We start from the raw sequence: 18119 nt of genomic DNA on the forward strand, positions 1-18119 counted from the left end.
GCCCCTGGCTTGCTGAAAGCGATCTTTTTTCGGAGCGCGGGAGGTTGCGCTTTCTCCTTCTTTACTCTGATATTCTCGGAGTATGTTGGAGGGGACTTCTTCTTTGGCGGATCTGCGATGCGGTGTAGATTTCCCTCTTCATATGCTACGGATGAGATACTTCCGAAGCAGAATACATCTCCGGGACGGAGGGTGATCTTGTGGTGGAAGGTGACGGCCATTGAGCTAGCTTAGATCGGCGACGCACCCCCTACCTAGCGCGCCAGCTGTCGTTGTTTTGGGTCCGACCGCACACCCGGGGTTGCCCCTCAAGGTGTTTTAGGAGTAGGACGGTGTCGCCGACTGTAGCTAAATGGTTCGTGTCGGATGCACGAGGAACAGTGGACAGTGTTTACAGGTTCGGGCCGCTTTGAGATGTGTAACACCCTACGTCCTGGTGAGAATGCTTTATGTGGTGGATTACAAGGGAGCTCTCTAACGCTAGAGCGTAGAGAGTTGGGGTGGATGGCTGAGTAGTGGGATCGATCGATGTGAAGGGGTGCCCCCTAGGCCTTATATATTCGACCGTGAGGCAATACATGCGGATGAGATAACAAACTGCACCTAAGAGATAGTGAACTGATTGAGTCTATCTTCCTATAGTTCTGCCGACTTATCTTCGTCTGGTTTCGTTGTACGGGGCTCTAGCGCGGGAAAGTCGGATCTTCTGTTGTGGTTGCTTGCTCAACGTTGTTGGGCCGTCCGGGCTTGCACCGATCCGGCCTTATGTCAATCTTCTTTACTAATCGTTCCTCCCCAGGCCCATGAAGGAGTGACCTTACGATTTATTAGGCCCTTGGGCCTTTCGTGAGGTCTTTTATCCTTCCAGTGGACCCGGAGGATATCTGTCCCCCACACGCCCGACCCCAGGGCTCGGCCTCCGCCTCGATCTTGGAAGACGATCTCCGCCTCGCCCGACCCCAGGGCTCGGCCTCTGCCTCGACCTCGGAAGACGGTCTCCGCCTCGCCCGACCCCAGGGCTCGGACTCAGCCTCGACTTCGAAAGACGGTCTCCGCCTCGCCCGACCCCAATGCTCGGACTCAGCCTCGACCTCGGAGGGGTCACCGCCTCGCCCGACCTCGGGCTCGGACCGACCACGCCGCAGGGGGGTACATCATTACCCTACCCCTAGCTAGCTCAGGCTACGGGGAACAAGACCAGTGTCCCATCTGGCTCGCCCCGGTAAAACAAGTAATGATGGCACCCCGCGTGCTCCATGACGACGGCGGTTCTCAGCCCCCTACGGAAGCAAGGAGACGTCAGCAAGGATTCGACAGCCCCGACAGCTGTACTTCCGCAGGGTTTAAGCACTCCTCCGACGGCCATGACATCACATGAACAGGGCACCAACACCTCTCTAACAGCCACGTCGGCATGTACATAGGGCTCTGGCTCCTCTCTGCTAGACACGTTAGCACATTGCTACACCCCCATTGTACACCTGGGCCTTCTCCTTACATCTATAAAAGGAAGGTCCAGGGCCCTTGTACGAGAAGGTGGTCGCGCTGGAGGATGGGCTAGCGGACAGGCCCTCTCTCTCTCTCTCTCCCTCGCGAACGCTTGTAACCCCCTACTGCAAGCGCGTCCGCCCTGGGCGCAGGACAACACGAGCCGCGGTTCCCCTTTTTGTTCCCCCTTGTGTTCCGTCTTGCGCCGACCCATCTGGGCTGGGACACGCAGCGACAATTTACTCGTCGGTCCAGGGACCCCCGGGGTCGAAACGCCGACAGTTGGCGCGCCAGGTAGGGGACTGCTGCGTGTTGACGAACAGCTTCCCGTCAAGCTTCAGATGGGTAGTCTCCAGCAACCTCTCCAGCCCGGGACGATGCTCCGTTTCGGGAGTCTCGAGTTCATGTCCCTCGACGGCAGCTACGACATGGTACTCCTTCCTCCGCCGCGCGACAAGGACAATGGCGGCCGTCAGCCCGCCCGCCGACGGCGGAATCGACGACGTCTTCCCCCCATGGCGGAAGAGCGATATCCGGGTCTGTCCCGTCAACTTCCCCGCCGCAGGAGGAGGAGGCGGGGCAACCGTGGCCAAGCAGGAGGCGGCACCTCATTGGTTGTCGAGCGAGTCGACGACACCGGCGCCCCAGCGGGGGACATGTCGGGTGCTGACCTCGCGTCTAAGACGAAGACGAGCGCCGTTTCCCCGCAACACGCCAACCCCAAGCGGACGGATGACGCCGGCACGCTCACGAAGGACTTGCTGGGCGTTAGCCTCGTACCCGAGATAACGATGCAGTCCGTCCCCAACGCGACTCCGTCAACATCCGTCGATCAAGAGGTATCGTCCGTTTTCCATCCTGTGCCTTTTAGATTCAGCTTCGACCCACCAAGCGACCCCGTTTCGGTGGATGCTTTCATAAAGGCATATCCAAACCTTCCGGGGTACCATATGTGGTCAACCTGGGATCGACTGACGACCGTCTCGACCTACGGGCCCCCGGGTTCCGAGGAAGATGACAACCCCGACTCTGGTTGGGATTTCTCCGGGCTCGATAACCCCAGTGCCATGCAAGACTTCATGACCGTATGTGACTACTGCCTCTCCGATTGCTCCGATGGTGGCCACATCCTTGACGACGAGGACTGTGGCCCAAGTCGCGAATGTTTCCACGTCGATCTAGGGGTCTCGACGAAGGCAACCACCTTGGTATGTCGGAGGACGGCGATCCCCCTAGGCCTGCGCCTCGCGTTGACATCCTTCGGGAGCTAGCTGTGGTCCCAGTCCCTGTGGGGGGTCAGGACGCACAGCTCGAGCAAATCCGCGAGATGCAGGCCAGGCTCGAGGAGGAGGCAGGACAACTTGTGCAGCTTCGGCAGAACGTCGGGCAGGAGTGGGCAGGCCGCGCACCGGTCGGAGAAGCGCGTCATCTGCCCCAGGACGTCCAGCACCGCATCGTCGACGATGCCAGGGCAAGGCTGCCCCCGGCTTCTAGTGGGGTCGGCCAAAACCTGGCTGTAGCAGCAATACTACTCCGAGCGATGCCGGAACCATCCACCACCGAGGGGCGGCGTATCCAGGAAGAACTCAAGAATCTCCTGGAGGATGCTGCGGTCCGACGGGCCGAAAGCTCTGCCTCCCGAAGGCAGGGGTACCACCGGAGCATCGCGCCGTGACTTCCCGATTCATGCGGGAAGCCTCGGTTCACACCGGGCGCACGCGGGACGCAACGCCTGCAGCCCCGGGTCGCCTCGGCCACGAGCACCACCGTTGCGACCGTCGAACCCACCTCGATGAAAAGGTGCGCCGAGGCTACCACCCCAGGCGTGGGGGACGCTACGACAGCGGGGAGGATCGGAGCCCCTCGCCCGAACCACTCGGTCTGCAAGCTTTCATCCGGGCCATACGACGGGCGCCGTTCCCGACCCGGTTCCGAACCCCGACTACCATCACCAAGTACTCGGGGGAAAACAAGGCCGGAACTGTGGCTCGTGGACTACCGGCTGGCCTGCCAGCGGGGTGGAACGGACGATGACAACCTCATCATCCGCAACCTCCCCCTGTTCCTCTCCGACGCCGCCCGAGCCTGGCTAGAGCATCTGCCTCCTGCGCAGATCTCCAATTGGGACGACCTGATCAAAGCCTTCGCCGGCAACTTCCAGGGCACATACGTGTGCCCTGGGAACTCCTGGGATCTCCGAAGCTGCCGCCAGCAGCCGGGAGAATCCATGCAGGACTATATCCGGCGATTTTCGAAGCAGCGCACCGAGCTGCCCAACATCACCGACTCAGATGTCATCGGCGCGTTCCTCGCCGGCACCACTTGCCGCGACCTGGTGAGCAAGCTGGGTCGCAAGACCCCCACCAGGGGCGAGCGAGCTGATGGACATCGCCACCAAGTTCGCCTCTGGCCAGGAGGCGGTCGAGGCCATCTTCCGGAAGGACAAGCAGCCTCAAGGACGCTAGCAGGAAGATGTCCCCGAGGCGCCCACTCAGCGCGGCACAAAGAAGAAGGGCAAGAAGAAGTCCCAAGCGAAACGCGACGCCGCCGACGCAGATCTTGTCGCCGCTGCTGAACACAGGAACCCCCGGAAGCCTCCCGGAGGGGCCAACCTGTTCGACAAGATGCTCAAGGAGTCGTGCCCCTATCATCAGGGCCCCGTCAAGCACACCCTTGAGGAGTGCGTCATGCTTCGGCGCTACTTCCACAAGGCCGGGCCCCCGGCGGAAGGTGGCAGAGCCCATGACAACGACAAGAAGGAGGGCCATAAGGCAGAAGAGTTCCCCGAGGTCCATGACTGCTTCATGATCTACGGTGGGCAGGTGGCGAACGCCTCGGCTCGGCACCGCAAGTAGGAGCGCCGGGAGGTCTGCTCGGTGAAGGTGGCGGCGCTAGTCTACCTAGACTGGTCCGACAAGCCCATCACCTTCGACCAAGGCAACCACCCCGACCGTGTGCCGAGCCTGGGGAAGTACCCGCTCGTTGTCGATCCCGTCATCGGCAACGTCAGGCTTACCAAGGTCCTCATGGACGGAGGCAGCAGCCTCAACATCATCTACGCCGAGACCCTCGGGCTCTTGCAGATCGATCTGTCCACGATCCGGGCCGGTGCGGCGCCCTTTCACGGGATCATCCCCGGGAAGCGCGTCCAACCCCTTGGACAACTCGATCTGCTCGTCTGCTTCGGGACTCCCTCCAACTTTCGAAAGGAAACCCTCACATTCGAGGTGATCGGGTTCTGAGGAACCTACCACGCAGTGCTGGGGAGACCTTGCTACGCCAAGTTCATGGCCGTCCCCAACTACACCTACCTCAAGCTCAAGATGTCGGGCCCCAACGGGGTCATCACCGTCGGCTCCACATACCGACACGCGTACGAATGCGATGTGGAGTGTGTGGAGTACGCTGAGGCCCTCGCCGAATCCGAGGCCCTCATCACCGACCTGGAGAGCCTCTCCAAGGAGGTGCCAGATGCGAAGCGTCACACCGGCAACTTCGAGCCAGCAGAGGCGGTTAAGTCCGTCCCTCTCGACCCCAGCAACGACGCCTCCAAGCAAGTCCGGATCGGCTCCGAGCTCGACCCCAAATAGGAAGCAGTGCTCGTCGACTTTCTCCACGCGAACGCCGAGGTTTTTGCGTGGAGTCCCACGGACATGCCTGGCATACCGAGGGATGTCGCTGAGCACTCGCTGGATATCCGAGCTGGAGCCCGACCCGTGAAGCAGCCTCTGCGCTGATTCGACGAAGAAAAGCGCAGAGCCATAGGCGAGGAGATCCACCAGCTGATGGCTACAGGGTTCATCAAAGAGGTATTCCATCCCGAATGGCTAGCCAACCCTGTGCTTGTGAAAAAGAAAGGTGGGAAATAACGGATGTGTGTAGACTACACTGGTCTAAACAAAGCATGTCCGAAGGCTCCCTACCCTCTGCCTCGCATCAATCAAATCGTGGATTCCACTGCTGGGTGCGAAACCCTGTCATTCCTCGATGCCTACTCAGGGTATCACCAAATCAGGATGAAAGAGTCCGACCAGCTCGCGACTTCTTTCATCACACCCTTTGGCATGTACTGCTATATTACTATGCCATTCGGTTTGAGGAATGCAGGCGCGACATACCAAAGGTGTATGAACCATGTGTTCGGAGAGCACATCGCCCGAACGGTCGAGGCTTACGTCGATGACATCGTAGTCAAGACGAGGAAAGCCTCCGACCTCCTCACTGACCTTGAAACGACATTCAAGTGTCTCAAGGCGAAAGGCGTAAAACTCAATCCTGAGAAGTGTGTCTTCGGAGTCCCCCGAGGCATGCTCCTGGGGTTCATCGTCTCTGAGCGGGGCATCGAGGCCAACACGGAGAAAATCGCGGCCATCACCAACATGGGGCCTATCAAGGACTTGAAAGGAGTACAGAGGGTCATGGGATGCCTTGCGGCTCTGAGCCGCTTCATCTCGCGCCTCGGCAAAAGAGGCCAACCCCTGTACCGCCTCTTAAGGAAGACCGAGCGCTTCACTTGGACCCCCGAGGCCGAGGAAGCCCTCGGGAACTTAAAGGCGCTCCTTACAAGCGCGCCCATCCTAGTGCCCCCCGCTGCGGGAGAAGCCCTCTTGATCTACATAGCCGCAACCACTCAGGTGGTCAGCGCCGCGATCGTAGTCGAGAGACGAGAAGAAGGGCATGCATTGCTCGTCCAGAGGCCGGTCTACTTCATCAATGAGGTACTGTCCGAGACCAAAATCCGCTACCCGCAAATTCAGAAGCTACTGTATGCGGTAATTCTGACCGGCGAAAGTTGCGACACTACTTCGAGTCTCATCAGGTGACTGTGGTGTCATCATTCCCCCTAGGGGAGATCATCCAGTGCCGAGAGGCCTCGGGTAGGATTGCAAAGTGGGCGGTGGAGATCATGGGCGAGACAATCTCGTTCGTCCCTCAAAAGGCCATCAAGTCCCAAGTCTAGGCGGACTTCGTGGCTGAATGGGTCGACACCCAGCTTCCAGCAGCTCCGATCCAATCGGAACTCTGGACCATGTTTTTTGACGGGTCGCTGATGAAAACAGGAGCGGGCGCGGGCCTGCTCTTCATCTCACCCCTCGGAAAGCACCTCCGCTACGTGCTGCGCCTCCATTTCCCGGCGTCCAACAACGTGGCCGAGTACGAGGCTCTGGTTAACGGGTTGCGCATCGCCATCGAGCTAGGGGTTCGGCTCCTCGACGCTCGTTGCGACTCGTAGCTTGTCATCGACCAAGTCATGAAGAACTCCCATTGTCGTGACCCGAAGATGGAAGCCTACTGCGACGAGGTTCGGCGCCTGGAAGACAAGTTCTACGGGCTCGAGCTCAACCACGCGCCCGACGATACAACGGGACTGCAGACGAGCTGGCTAAAATAGCCTCGGGGCGGACAACGATCCCCCCGGACGTCTTCTCCTGAGACCTACATCAACCCTCCGTCAAGACCGACGACACGCCCGAGCCCGAGAAGGCCTCGGCCCTGCCCGAAGCGCCCTCGGCTCGGCCCGAGGCACCCTCGGCCGCCAAGGGTGAGGCACTGCGCGTCGAGGAAGAGCGGAATGGGGTCCCGCCTGATCGAAACTGGCAGACCCCATACCTGCAATATCTCCACCGAGGAGAGCTACCCCTCGACAGAGCCGAAGCTCGGCGACTGGCGCGGCGCGCCAAGTCGTTCGTCTTGCTGGGTGACGGAAAGGAGCTCTACCACCGCAGCCCCTCAGGCATCCTCCAGCGATGCATATCCATCGCCGAAGTTCAGGAGCTATTGCCAGAAATACACTCGAGGGCTTGCGGTCATCACGCAGCGCCTCGAGCCCTCGTTGGAAACGCCTTCCGACAGGGTTTCTACTGGCCCACCGCGGTGGCCGACGCCACTAGGATTGTACGCACCTGCCAAGGGTGTCAATTCTACGCAAGGCAGACGCACCTGCCCGCTCAGGCCCTGCAAACAATACCCATCACCTAGTCGTTTGCTGTGTGGGGTCTGGACCTCGTCGGTCCCTTGCAGAAGGCACCCGGGGGCTTCACGCACCTGCTGGTCGCTATCGACAAATTCTCCAGGTGGATTGAGGTCCGACCCCTAAACAGCATCAGGTCCAAACAGGCGGTGGCATTCTTCACCAACATCATCCATCGCTTCAGGGTCCCAAACTCCATCATCACCGATAATGGCACCCAGTTCACTGGCAGGAAGTTCCTGGACTTCTGCAAGAACCACCACATCCGGGTGGACTGGGCCGCCGTAGCTCACCCCATGACGAATGGGCAGGTAGAGCGTGCCAACGGCATGATTCTGCAGGGACTCAAGCCGAGGATCTACAATGACCTCAACAAGTTCGGCAGGCGATGGATGAAGGAACTCCCCTCGGTGGTCTGGAGTCTGAGAACAACGCCAAGCCGAGCCACGGGCTTCACGCCGTTCTTTCTAGTCTATGGGGCCGAGGCTATCTTGCCCACAGACTTAGAATACGGTTCCTCGAGGACAAGGGCGTACGACGACCAAAGCAACCAGACCCGCCGAGAATACTCACTGGACCAGCTGGAAGAGGCTCGGGACATGGCCTTACTACACTCGGCGCGGTATCAGCAGTTCCTGCGACGCTACCACGCCCGAGGGGTTTGGTCCCGAAACCTCCAGGTGGGCGACTTGGTGCTTCGGCTACGACCGGACGCCCGAGGGCGCCACAAGCTCACTCCTCCCTGGGAAGGGCCATTCATCATCGCCAAGATTTTGAAGCCCGGAACATACAAGCTGGCCAACAGTCACGGCGAGGTCTACAACAACGCTTGGAACATCCGACAGCTACGTCGCTTCTACCCTTAAGATGTTTTTAAGTCGTTCATATACCTCGTTCTCTTTACGTACACAAATAAAGTCTAACCATCAAGGAAGGGTCAGCCTTGCCTCGGCAAAGCCCGACCCTCCCTCGGGGGCTAGAAGGGGGGAACCCCCTCTGCGTCAAAATTTTCCTCGGAAAAGTCCTACCAAATTGACTTTCGTGTTTCCCGGCTATATCAGTAACAGACACCCGCGAAACGAATAAGAGCGCATGCAAGCGGCAAGGCCGACCGAGCCGAGGGACTCCTACACCTCCGAGGATACGGATACCTCACTCGTCACCTTTCGCGAAAAAATAACTCTTACTCGGATAAGCGATTCTTCTACTGACGAACAAGTCCGAATACTCGAAACGACAGGAAAAGAAACGCAGCTTTATAACACGACGGCAAAGTGTTCAGGCCTCGGCAGCCGCGAAAGACACATACATATTCAAAACAAACTGCTCTGGCAGAATCAGGCATCGCCCGGGGGAGGAGCTGCGCCCTCGGCTTCGTTTCCACCCTCGGCGAGATCCGCCCCGGCCTCGGACGGTGGCGCAAGCGGAAGGACTTCCACCTCGAAGGAGGACGCCAGCACCGCGCTTGGGCCCGCGGTGGCCGCGTCAAGCCTCTGAACTTCGGCCAGGGTAGCTTCATCTTCGTCGGAAAGACAATACCCCTCGCTGACCTGCTCCAGATCCACATCGTAGTGGGAAGCAAGCATGGCGAAAGCCCGCCTAACGCCGTGATGCAGCGCCTCGCGGAGTTTGCCGCGCGCGTGGTCACCCAAAGCCTGCAGGCGACTCTGGGGGGAGCTTCCCGAGGGGACGTCGTCAAGACCAAAGACCTGGCAGAAGGCCGAGATAGCTTCGGACATGGCCACGCGGTCGGCCTCCTTCTGCTCAGTCGCTTGGCAAGTGCCTTAGCGAACTCGTTGAGGGCAGACTCGAACTCTGCAAACAGCCAAAACAGAATTCTTCAAACACGAGTTGAAGAATGAAGCTGAATCAAAATCTCAAAATAGCCAAGACATACCTTCAGCCCGGGCACGCTGCTCCGAGGTTGTGGCTTGGGCGGACTGAGCAGACCCGACAGCCACGGTCAGGTCCGCCGCAAGGGCTCCGGCCCGAGCAGACGCCTCGGCTAGCTGGCCTCCAAGGGCCTCAGCCCGGCTTTCAGCCTCGGCGGCCCGGCTCCGAGATTGGTCCCGCTCACCGATGACCTGGCCAAGCTCCAACTACCGCCGCTGTGCCTCTACGCGTGCCGCCGCTGCCTCTGCCCCCAGCTCGTCACAGAGCAACCGAAGGTCCGCCGCCTCGGCGCTCCGTTGGGAGAGGCGCTCGGTAGCCTCGGCAAGCGCAGCCCTCAGGAACCACAGTGAACCCCATACGTCGGCCTCGCGGCGGATGAACGACGACTTGGCAATGCTCAGATCCGTCAGATCCTGAGGAAGGGAAGCAGGGCGTCATAAAGAGTGCCTTGATCACGTGAAAGGTATGCCTGAAATCCTTACCTGGAGGATCCTGGGAACGTTCCTGGAAAGGACCTCCATGGTCGACCGAAGCGACCCCATCGCTGCCTCGGCACACTCACGGAGCTCATCCCGAGACTGCTCCTCCCGCTCATCGTCAAGAATGAAGAGGGGCTTCGAGGCACCACGGGTCCAGAACCGGAGCGCCTCCCCACGCCGCTCATTGGGGTCGCGCCACGCGAGGATGAGGTCGCCGCTCCCCACGACGGGTCGTGGTTCTGCGCCCCTCTCCTCCAAGGCGTCAGGACCCCCTGCAGTCGGCGCATCGGGTACCTCCTCGGCTAAGGGGGGAGGTTTCTGATCACCGACCTGGAGTAGCGGCACCTCAGCCATCTCAGCATCGGCGACGACGGGTTGCTCCACGAGCAGAACGGCAACAGCCTCGGCAGAAGCTGGTGCCGGCATCGGCAACACGTCAGGTGGGCCCAAGGCCACGGCCGCCTCGACGGAGGGGTCAGCCTGGGGAGCTCGCCCCACGGCAACTCGTGCCGCCTGAGCCCCCCGCTTTGGGGCATCTTGTGAGGAGGCCAGCCGGCCGGCGTGGCCCGGTGCAGCACTGGCTGCAGAAGCCGGCGCCGTCTTGAGGACCTTCCGGGGAGCCAGACCGGTCGAGCTGTGCCTCCGTTTGCTGGGAGGAAAAGGAAAAGCAGGATCAGGCCACACGAAGAAGGAGCCGGGACAGAGGTATCCTCAGATACTTACCCACTCTAGACCAAGGCCAATCATGGCTGCGGGGAGGCCCCTCGGGCCTCGGCCCCCGCAAGCGCCGCCAAGGTTTGCCCCGCTGCCGGCTTTGGCACCATCCCTGCCTCGGGCGCCCGGGGCGCCGAAGGGACGGTCTGCCCAGGCGCAGTCACGACGAATTGAGGACCAACCTCCTGTGCGGCCGGCACGGGCGACTGCTCTTGGGGGACAGGCGGGTCGGCCTGACTCCCCGGGGTCACCTCAACTACCTCGGCCAAGGAGTCAAGTACCCCCTCGGCCTGCCCCTGTTCTTCGGACCGGGACCCTGATGTCCCGACCCTAGATACCGACGGCGCCAGCCCACTCGGGGGCTGGCTCGATGACCCCTGGCCCAGCCTCAGATCCGGGCTGAGGCCAAGGTGGGCTGCCATGTCGTCGTCTTCGTCATCATCATCGTCGTCGTCGTCGTCAGGCGTCTCCGACGACGGCTCCCTCGGAAGCCCGTCCCTCTCCTTCTTCCGACGACGCCTCTGCAAGGCGTCCCGAGCTCGCATCCGCTCGCGAGCCTGAGCCTTTTTCGCATCCTTCTTCTCCTTCTTCCTCTCCGCGGCGACCCTCCGCGTGGCTCGGTCCACCGCGTCCTCTGGGACCGGTGGCTGAGAAGGCTTGTGAAACCCCAACTCCTGGAGACGGACGAAAATCTTGGCTGTGAGAACCAAGGGCAATCTGACACAAGAAAGAAGAAGGAGCGGACACTCACCAGGGATATGCACCCGCGCTCGGGACGCATCGAGGGCTGGGTAAGGGCGCCAGCGTCCAGCCTCCCTACCGTGCCGGCTACCCACCTGTGAAAGTCATCGGCGGGGAGGGGGACCGAGGACACCTGCGAACCCTCTAAGTCGACCCCCGGCGTCATCTCTGAAAGCAGCAGTCACCGCTCCGTCAAGGGGAGCACCCTCCGGCGATGGATGGCGGCAACCACCCCTGCGGCGGTGAGCCCTCCGTCTCGCAGCTCCTGCAAGGCCTCTAGAAGGGGCTGAAGATTCTTCTATCTCTCACGCAGGGCCCCATAGCGCCAGTTGCTGCCGGCGGCAATCACCACTCGTTGAGAAAATGACGAGAGCCTCCCATCGTTGTTCCGGAGGTAAAACCACCGGCGCTGCCACCCCTTGTTCGAAGACACAAGGATGGCGGGGATGTACTGTTGCGCACACGCCTGCCTCAACTGGAGGATGTAGCCACCGGACCGCACCACCATGCGGACTCTCTTTTCCCCCGTCGTCGAGGCAAAAGGCTCCGCGGAGAAGAGATGGGTCCACAGATCCCAGTGGGGGTCAATCCCCAAAAATCCTTCGCAAACCACCGCGAAGATCGCTGCTTGCGCGATAGAGTTGGGGTTGAGATTGTGCAGCTCCACCCCGTAGAAATGCAGAATCGCCCGCATGAAATGGCTTGCTGGCACTCCGAACCCCCGCTCATGGAAAGAGACGAAACTCAGCACATACCCCGACGGCGGGGACGGGGCGGCTCCACTCGGAGGGACCATCCACTCCGGCTGTGGGTCACCGAAGAGGGGACGAAGCAAGCCATCAGCAACAAGTGCCTCCAGATCGTCCGCCGTGACGGTGGATAAAGGCCACGGGTCGCGCGGTGGAACGACGGTTACCGGGTCGGCCATCACCAAGCGAAGGGGGTGGCGGCGGAGCAGACAAGGTGTGCTGTTTTCTTTCTCTAGCTATTCCCTTAGGTTGCGGAAACCAAAGCAGGAGGCGAGCAGCAGAGTAAAGAACCACCACCGGTCCCTCTTCTGAATATATAAAGGCTCGGGCAAGACCCGTTCAACACTTTGCCCGAACCCGCCGCGAAATTCAAAACTCGAAGGCAAAACGCCCGTTCCTCGAACGGCTCGCGCAACGGCTGCTCCGCGAACCACTCGTCCCGTCGCATTAACTCTGCGGCAGGGCAGGCGACACCTTTGGCTGGCGAAGCGGGTGACGCTTCACCTCCGCCATAATGACCACGTCAAAAAAGGTGCGCCACATCGTTCAATTTTGTATCCTTTTCCTCTTCCCCTTTCTCTCTCTTGCTACAGAGACCGGGAAAGGGGATACTCTGAAAGGGATCCTTCTCTACGAAGGAAGCGGGCCCCGAGCCCTCCCACTGATCAGGGGTTCGAAGGCTAGCCCCTCGGAAGGGTTCGACAGCCACCCCAGAGCACTCGGGCTCCGCGCCCACTACTGATCAGAGGTTCGAAGGCTGGCCCCTCGGAAGGGTTCGACAGCCGCCTCAGAGCACTCGGGCTCCGTGCCCACTACTGGTCAGAGGTTCGAAGGCTGGCCCCTCGGACGGGTTCGACAGCCGCCTCAGGCCACTCGGGCTCCGCGCCCACTACTAATCAGGGGTTCGAAGGCTGGCCCCCCGAAGGGTTCGACAGCCGCCTTAGAACATGCAGAGCGAGGGATGACTCTGGGTACGTCCGATACATGGCTAAGGCTCGGGCTACGCTCCCGAGGTACCCTAGGACATTTCCGAGACCAGCAGGAGCGATTCTGTAATGGAATCCCATGAGAGGGAGGCATCGAGTCCTCGGACCCTATCAAACGGGACCGGGTCCGGCAAATCACCTGCAGGTACTTTTGGAGCGCGCCTCTGGGCCACTAGCCGACCCTTATTGAATGGGGCACGGGCGTCCACTGGGATCACCCGTTAGCAACTCACTGGAGACACCATGTTCGGCGCCCTCCGAGGGCAACATGGCGCTTTTCCCCCTCCTCCTTGCGGAAAGGCGACGAAGGGGCGTATGAAAAAAGTCGAGTCAGTCCTTGATCGTCCTCACGCCCTGTGCAGAGGCTCGAGGGCTGCTCTCGCAAACCCGGCTCCGGCCAAACCGTTGACGGCGTCAACATACCAGCCCAAGAACTCGGAACCTGACTATGCACCCGGGCTATGACTAGTTCGCATGAGGGAACAACCAGACCGGCCGAGGCGTCACGAAAGGCACTAAGACCTCGGAGGAGTCAAACCACTCCTCCGAGGCCTCGGTGGCTACATCCGGCGGGTGCGCTCGCGCGCACCCACCGGAACAAAATGCAACCGAGAAAGGCCAGTCCCCTTGCAAAAAAGTGCGACAAAGCCTCCAAGCGAGTACCAACACTCCCTTTGAGGCTCGGGGGCTACTGTCGGGGACCATAATTAGGGGTACCCCCAAGACTCCTAAACTCGGCTGGTAACCACCATCAGCACAAAGCTGTAGAGGCCTGATGGGCGCAATACAGGTCAAAGCTCCGTCCACTCAAGGGACACGATCTCGCCTCACCCGAGCCCAGCCTCGGGCAGGAACAGTAGACCCAGGTGGATTCACGCCTTGCCCGAGGGCCTCCTCAAGCAACGGGCGCACTTTCGACTCGCCCGAGGCCCAGCCTGGACAGACTTCGCGGAGAAGCAACCTTGGCCAGATCGCCTCACCAACCGACCAGATCGCAGGAGCATTCAATGCAAGGATCGCCTGACACCTTATCTTGACGCGCGTTCCACAGTCGACAGGGCCGAAGTGACCGCAGTCACTTCGCCCCTCCACTGACTGACCTGACAGGAAAACAGCGCCGCCTGCCCTGCTCCGACTGCTGTGCCACCCGCTAGGGTGAGGCTGACAGCCGCCGAGTCCAGCCTTAGGCGCCATAGGAAGCTCCGCCTCGCCCGACCCCTAGGCTTGGCCTCTGCATCGACCTCGGAAGACGATCTCCGCCTCGCCCGACCCCAGGGCTCGACCTCTGCCTCAACCTCAGAAGAAGATCTCCGCCTCGCCCGACCCCAAGGCTCGGCCTCCGCCTCGACCTCAGAAGACGGTCTCCGCCTCGCCCGACCCCAGGGCTCGGACTCAGCCTCGACCTCGGAGGGGTCACCGCCTCGCCCGACCTCGGGCTCGGACCGACCACGCCGCAGGGGGTACATCATTACCCTACCCTTAGCTAGCTCAGGCTACGGGGAACAAGACCGGCGTCCCATCTGGCTCGCCCCGGTAAAACAAGTAATGATGGCACCCCACGTGCTCCATGACGACGACGGTTCTCAGCCCCCTACGGAAGCAAGGAGACGTCAGCAAGGACCCGACAGCCCCGACAGCTGTACTTCCGCAGGGTTTAAGCGCTCCTCCGACGGCCACGACATCACATGAACAGGGCACCAACACCTCTCCGACAGCCACGTCGACATGTACATAGGGCTCTGGCTCCTCTCTGCTAGACACGTTAGCACATTGCTACACCCCCATTGTACACCTGGGCCTTCTCCTTACATCTATAAAAGGAAGGTCTAGGGCCCTCGTACGAGAAGGTGGCCGCGCAGGAGGACGTGCTGACGGACAGGCCCTCTCTCTCTCCCTCGCGAACGCTTGTAACCCCCTACTGCAAGCGTGTCCGCCCTGGGCGCAGGACAACACGATCCACTGTTCTCCTTTTTGTTCCCCCTTGTGTTCTGTCTCGCGCCGACCCATCTGGGCTGGGACACGCAGCGACAATTTACTCGTCGGTCCAGGGACCCCCCACGGTCGAAACGTCGTCAACTAGGGTCATAAGGTGTTGGAGCAGGATCACAGTCACTAAAGCCAAAGCGACTCAATACCTTTTCCACATAGTGAGATTGTAACAAAGTTACCCCACCATCAGCTTCTCTAACAAACTTGATGTTTAGAATGACATCAGCTTCTCCCAAATCTTTCATTTCGAAATTGCTCGATAGAAGATTTTTAACTTCCTCAATCACATTGAGATTTGATCCAAAGATCAAGATGTCATCAACATAAAGGCACAGCATAACAGACTCACCCCCACCATACCGATAATACATACACATGTTAGATTCATTTACAGCAAAGCCAACAGCTGTAAGAGTATTATCAAACTTTTCATGCCATTGCTTAGGTGCTTGTTTTAGGCCATACAATGATTTTATCAACCTACACACCTTGTTCTCTTGACCATCCGCAATGAACCCTTCTGGCTGATCCATATAGATCTCCTCATCTAACTCTCCATTTAGAAAAGTTGTCTTAACATCCATCTGATGAATGATAAGACCATAAGAGGCTACCACGACTATTAATGTGCGAATTGTAGTCAATCGAGCCACTGGTGAGTAGGTATCAAAGAAATCTTCACCCTCTTTTTGGGTATATCCTTTGGCCACAAGCCTTGCCTTGTACCTCTCGATTGTACCATCAGGCCTAAGCTTTTTCTTGAAGATCCATTTGCAGCCTATAGGTTGACAACCATAAGGACGGTCAACGACCTCTCAAGTTCCATTAGACATAATAGATTCCATCTCACTCCTTAATGCTTCCTTCCATAAGTCAGCATCAGGAGAGGAATATGCCTCACTAATGGTAGTTGGTGTGTCTTCCACAAGGTACACTATAAAGTCATTACCAAAGGATTTTGCAACCCTCTGTCTCTTGCTCTTTCGAGTGACTATAGTGTCATCCTCCTCAGGGATGTGCACGTGAGGATCCTCAGCATGATCTATAGGAATAGACAGTTCGTGCTCATGGGGAATTATAGTCTCATGCCTTGTATCACTAGGTGTATTCTTCATGGGAAACTCATTCTCAAAAAATGTTGCGTCTCTTGATTCCATGATAGTATCAACATACATATCAGGCACATCAAATTTTATAATTAAGAACATATACCCTGTGCTGTGAAACGAGTACCCAAGAAATATACAATCACCAGTTTTAGGCCCAAGTTTACGCTTTTTGTTGATTGGCACATTCACTTTAGCCAAGCAACCCCAAGTGCGCAAATATGAGAGATTTAATCTTCTCTTTTCCCATTCCTCAAATAGTGTGATCTCTTTGTTCTTTGTTGGAACTCTATTCAGGACATGACATGCTGTCAAAACCGCCTCACCCCACCATGCCTTGGATAATCCCGCTGTACTCAACATGGCATTCACCAAATCTATTAGAGTGCGGTTTTTCCTTTCAGCAATCCCATTGGATTGTGGTGAGAATGGCAGTGTCCTCTCATGAATAATACCATGTTCCACGCAGAACTCATCGAACACATTAGAGAAATATTCTCCACCTCGATCGGACCTTAACCGTTTTATTTTCCTCTCAAGTTGGTTCTCAACTTCAGCTTTATAGGTCTTAAAATAATTAAACGCTTCATCTTTTATTTTTAAGAGATACACATAGCAAAATCTGGTGGAGTCATCTATAAAAGTGAGAAAGTATCTTTTACCACCTTTTGTCAAAATTCCATTCATCTCGCACAGATCAGAATGAACAAGTTCTAGAGGTGCCAAACTCCTCGCCTCAGCAGCCTTGTGAGGCTTGCGGGGTTGTTTTTATTCAACACACACATGGCACTTAGACTTTTTGACCAGGTTAAATTTTGGAATTAGATTTAGATTTGCTAACCGCATAAGACAGCCAAAGCTTGCATGACGAAAACGTGAATGCCATAAATCTGACTCATCAGAAAAATTAACAGAATTCACAATTTTATTACACACATCATGCAGTGATAAGCGGAACAAGCCTCCGCAGTCATATCCTTTACCAACAAAAGTACCATGTTTCGACACAACACATTTATTTGATTCAAGAACAATTTTGTATCCATCTCGACATAGCATAGAAGCACTAACGAGATTCTTCTTGATAGAGGGCACATGTCGCACGCTCTCCAATGGCATCGTCTTTCTCGAAGTAAACTTCAGAATGACCGTACCAACACCAAGAACATGAGCACGCGACCCATTTCCCATTAACAAGGCGCCAGGCCTCCCGACCTGGTAGGAGGAGAACATAGAGGCATCAGCACACACATGAATATTTGCACCACTGTCCATCCACCACTCAGGTGAATTACAAACTGAAAGAACAAATGGTAAAGAATTACCATACCCAGATGTTCCATCTTCAGTTTCAGTGGTTACAACATTAGCTGATTTCTTGTCCTGTGTGAACTTGCGATAAGGGCACTCTCTAGCCCAATGTTGATCACTGCCACAGACAAAGCATCCTCCCTTTCCCTTGTTATTGTTGTTCTTCTTTTTAAACTGTGCTATTTGAACAGGTTTATTTGTATTCTCCTATTTGTTCTGGTTTTTCTTCTTGTTGAACTTGCGGAAGTTTCTCTTCTGCACCACATTAGCAGTAGAGGTCTCCACACCTTTTCCATTTTCCGTTGTTCTAGCCCTTTCCTCAACATCAAGAGTACCAATGAGCTCTTCCACATTGAACTCTTGTCTCTTATGTTTGAGATAGGTAGCAAAGTCCTTCCAAGAAGGTGGCAACGTGACGATTATACCGCCAGCCACAAACTTGTCAAGCAAAGGACAAGGAAAAAGCTCGAGTTCCTTAACTAGTGCCTGAAACTCATGAGCCTGTTTCACTACAGATCGGTTCTCAACCATCTTGTAGTCATACATCTGCTCCATGAGATACAGCTCGCTACCAGCGTCAGTTACTCCAAACTTTCCAGCAAGTGCATCCCACAGCTCTTTCCCTGTAGGAAGGATGATATAGCTTTTCTGGAATTTTGTATCAAGTGCGCTAATTACTGCTCCTCGAAAGA

This window comes from Zea mays, chromosome 2 (genome assembly GCF_902167145.1).
Source record: "Zea mays cultivar B73 chromosome 2, Zm-B73-REFERENCE-NAM-5.0, whole genome shotgun sequence".
Classification (NCBI taxonomy): domain Eukaryota; kingdom Viridiplantae; phylum Streptophyta; class Magnoliopsida; order Poales; family Poaceae; genus Zea; species Zea mays.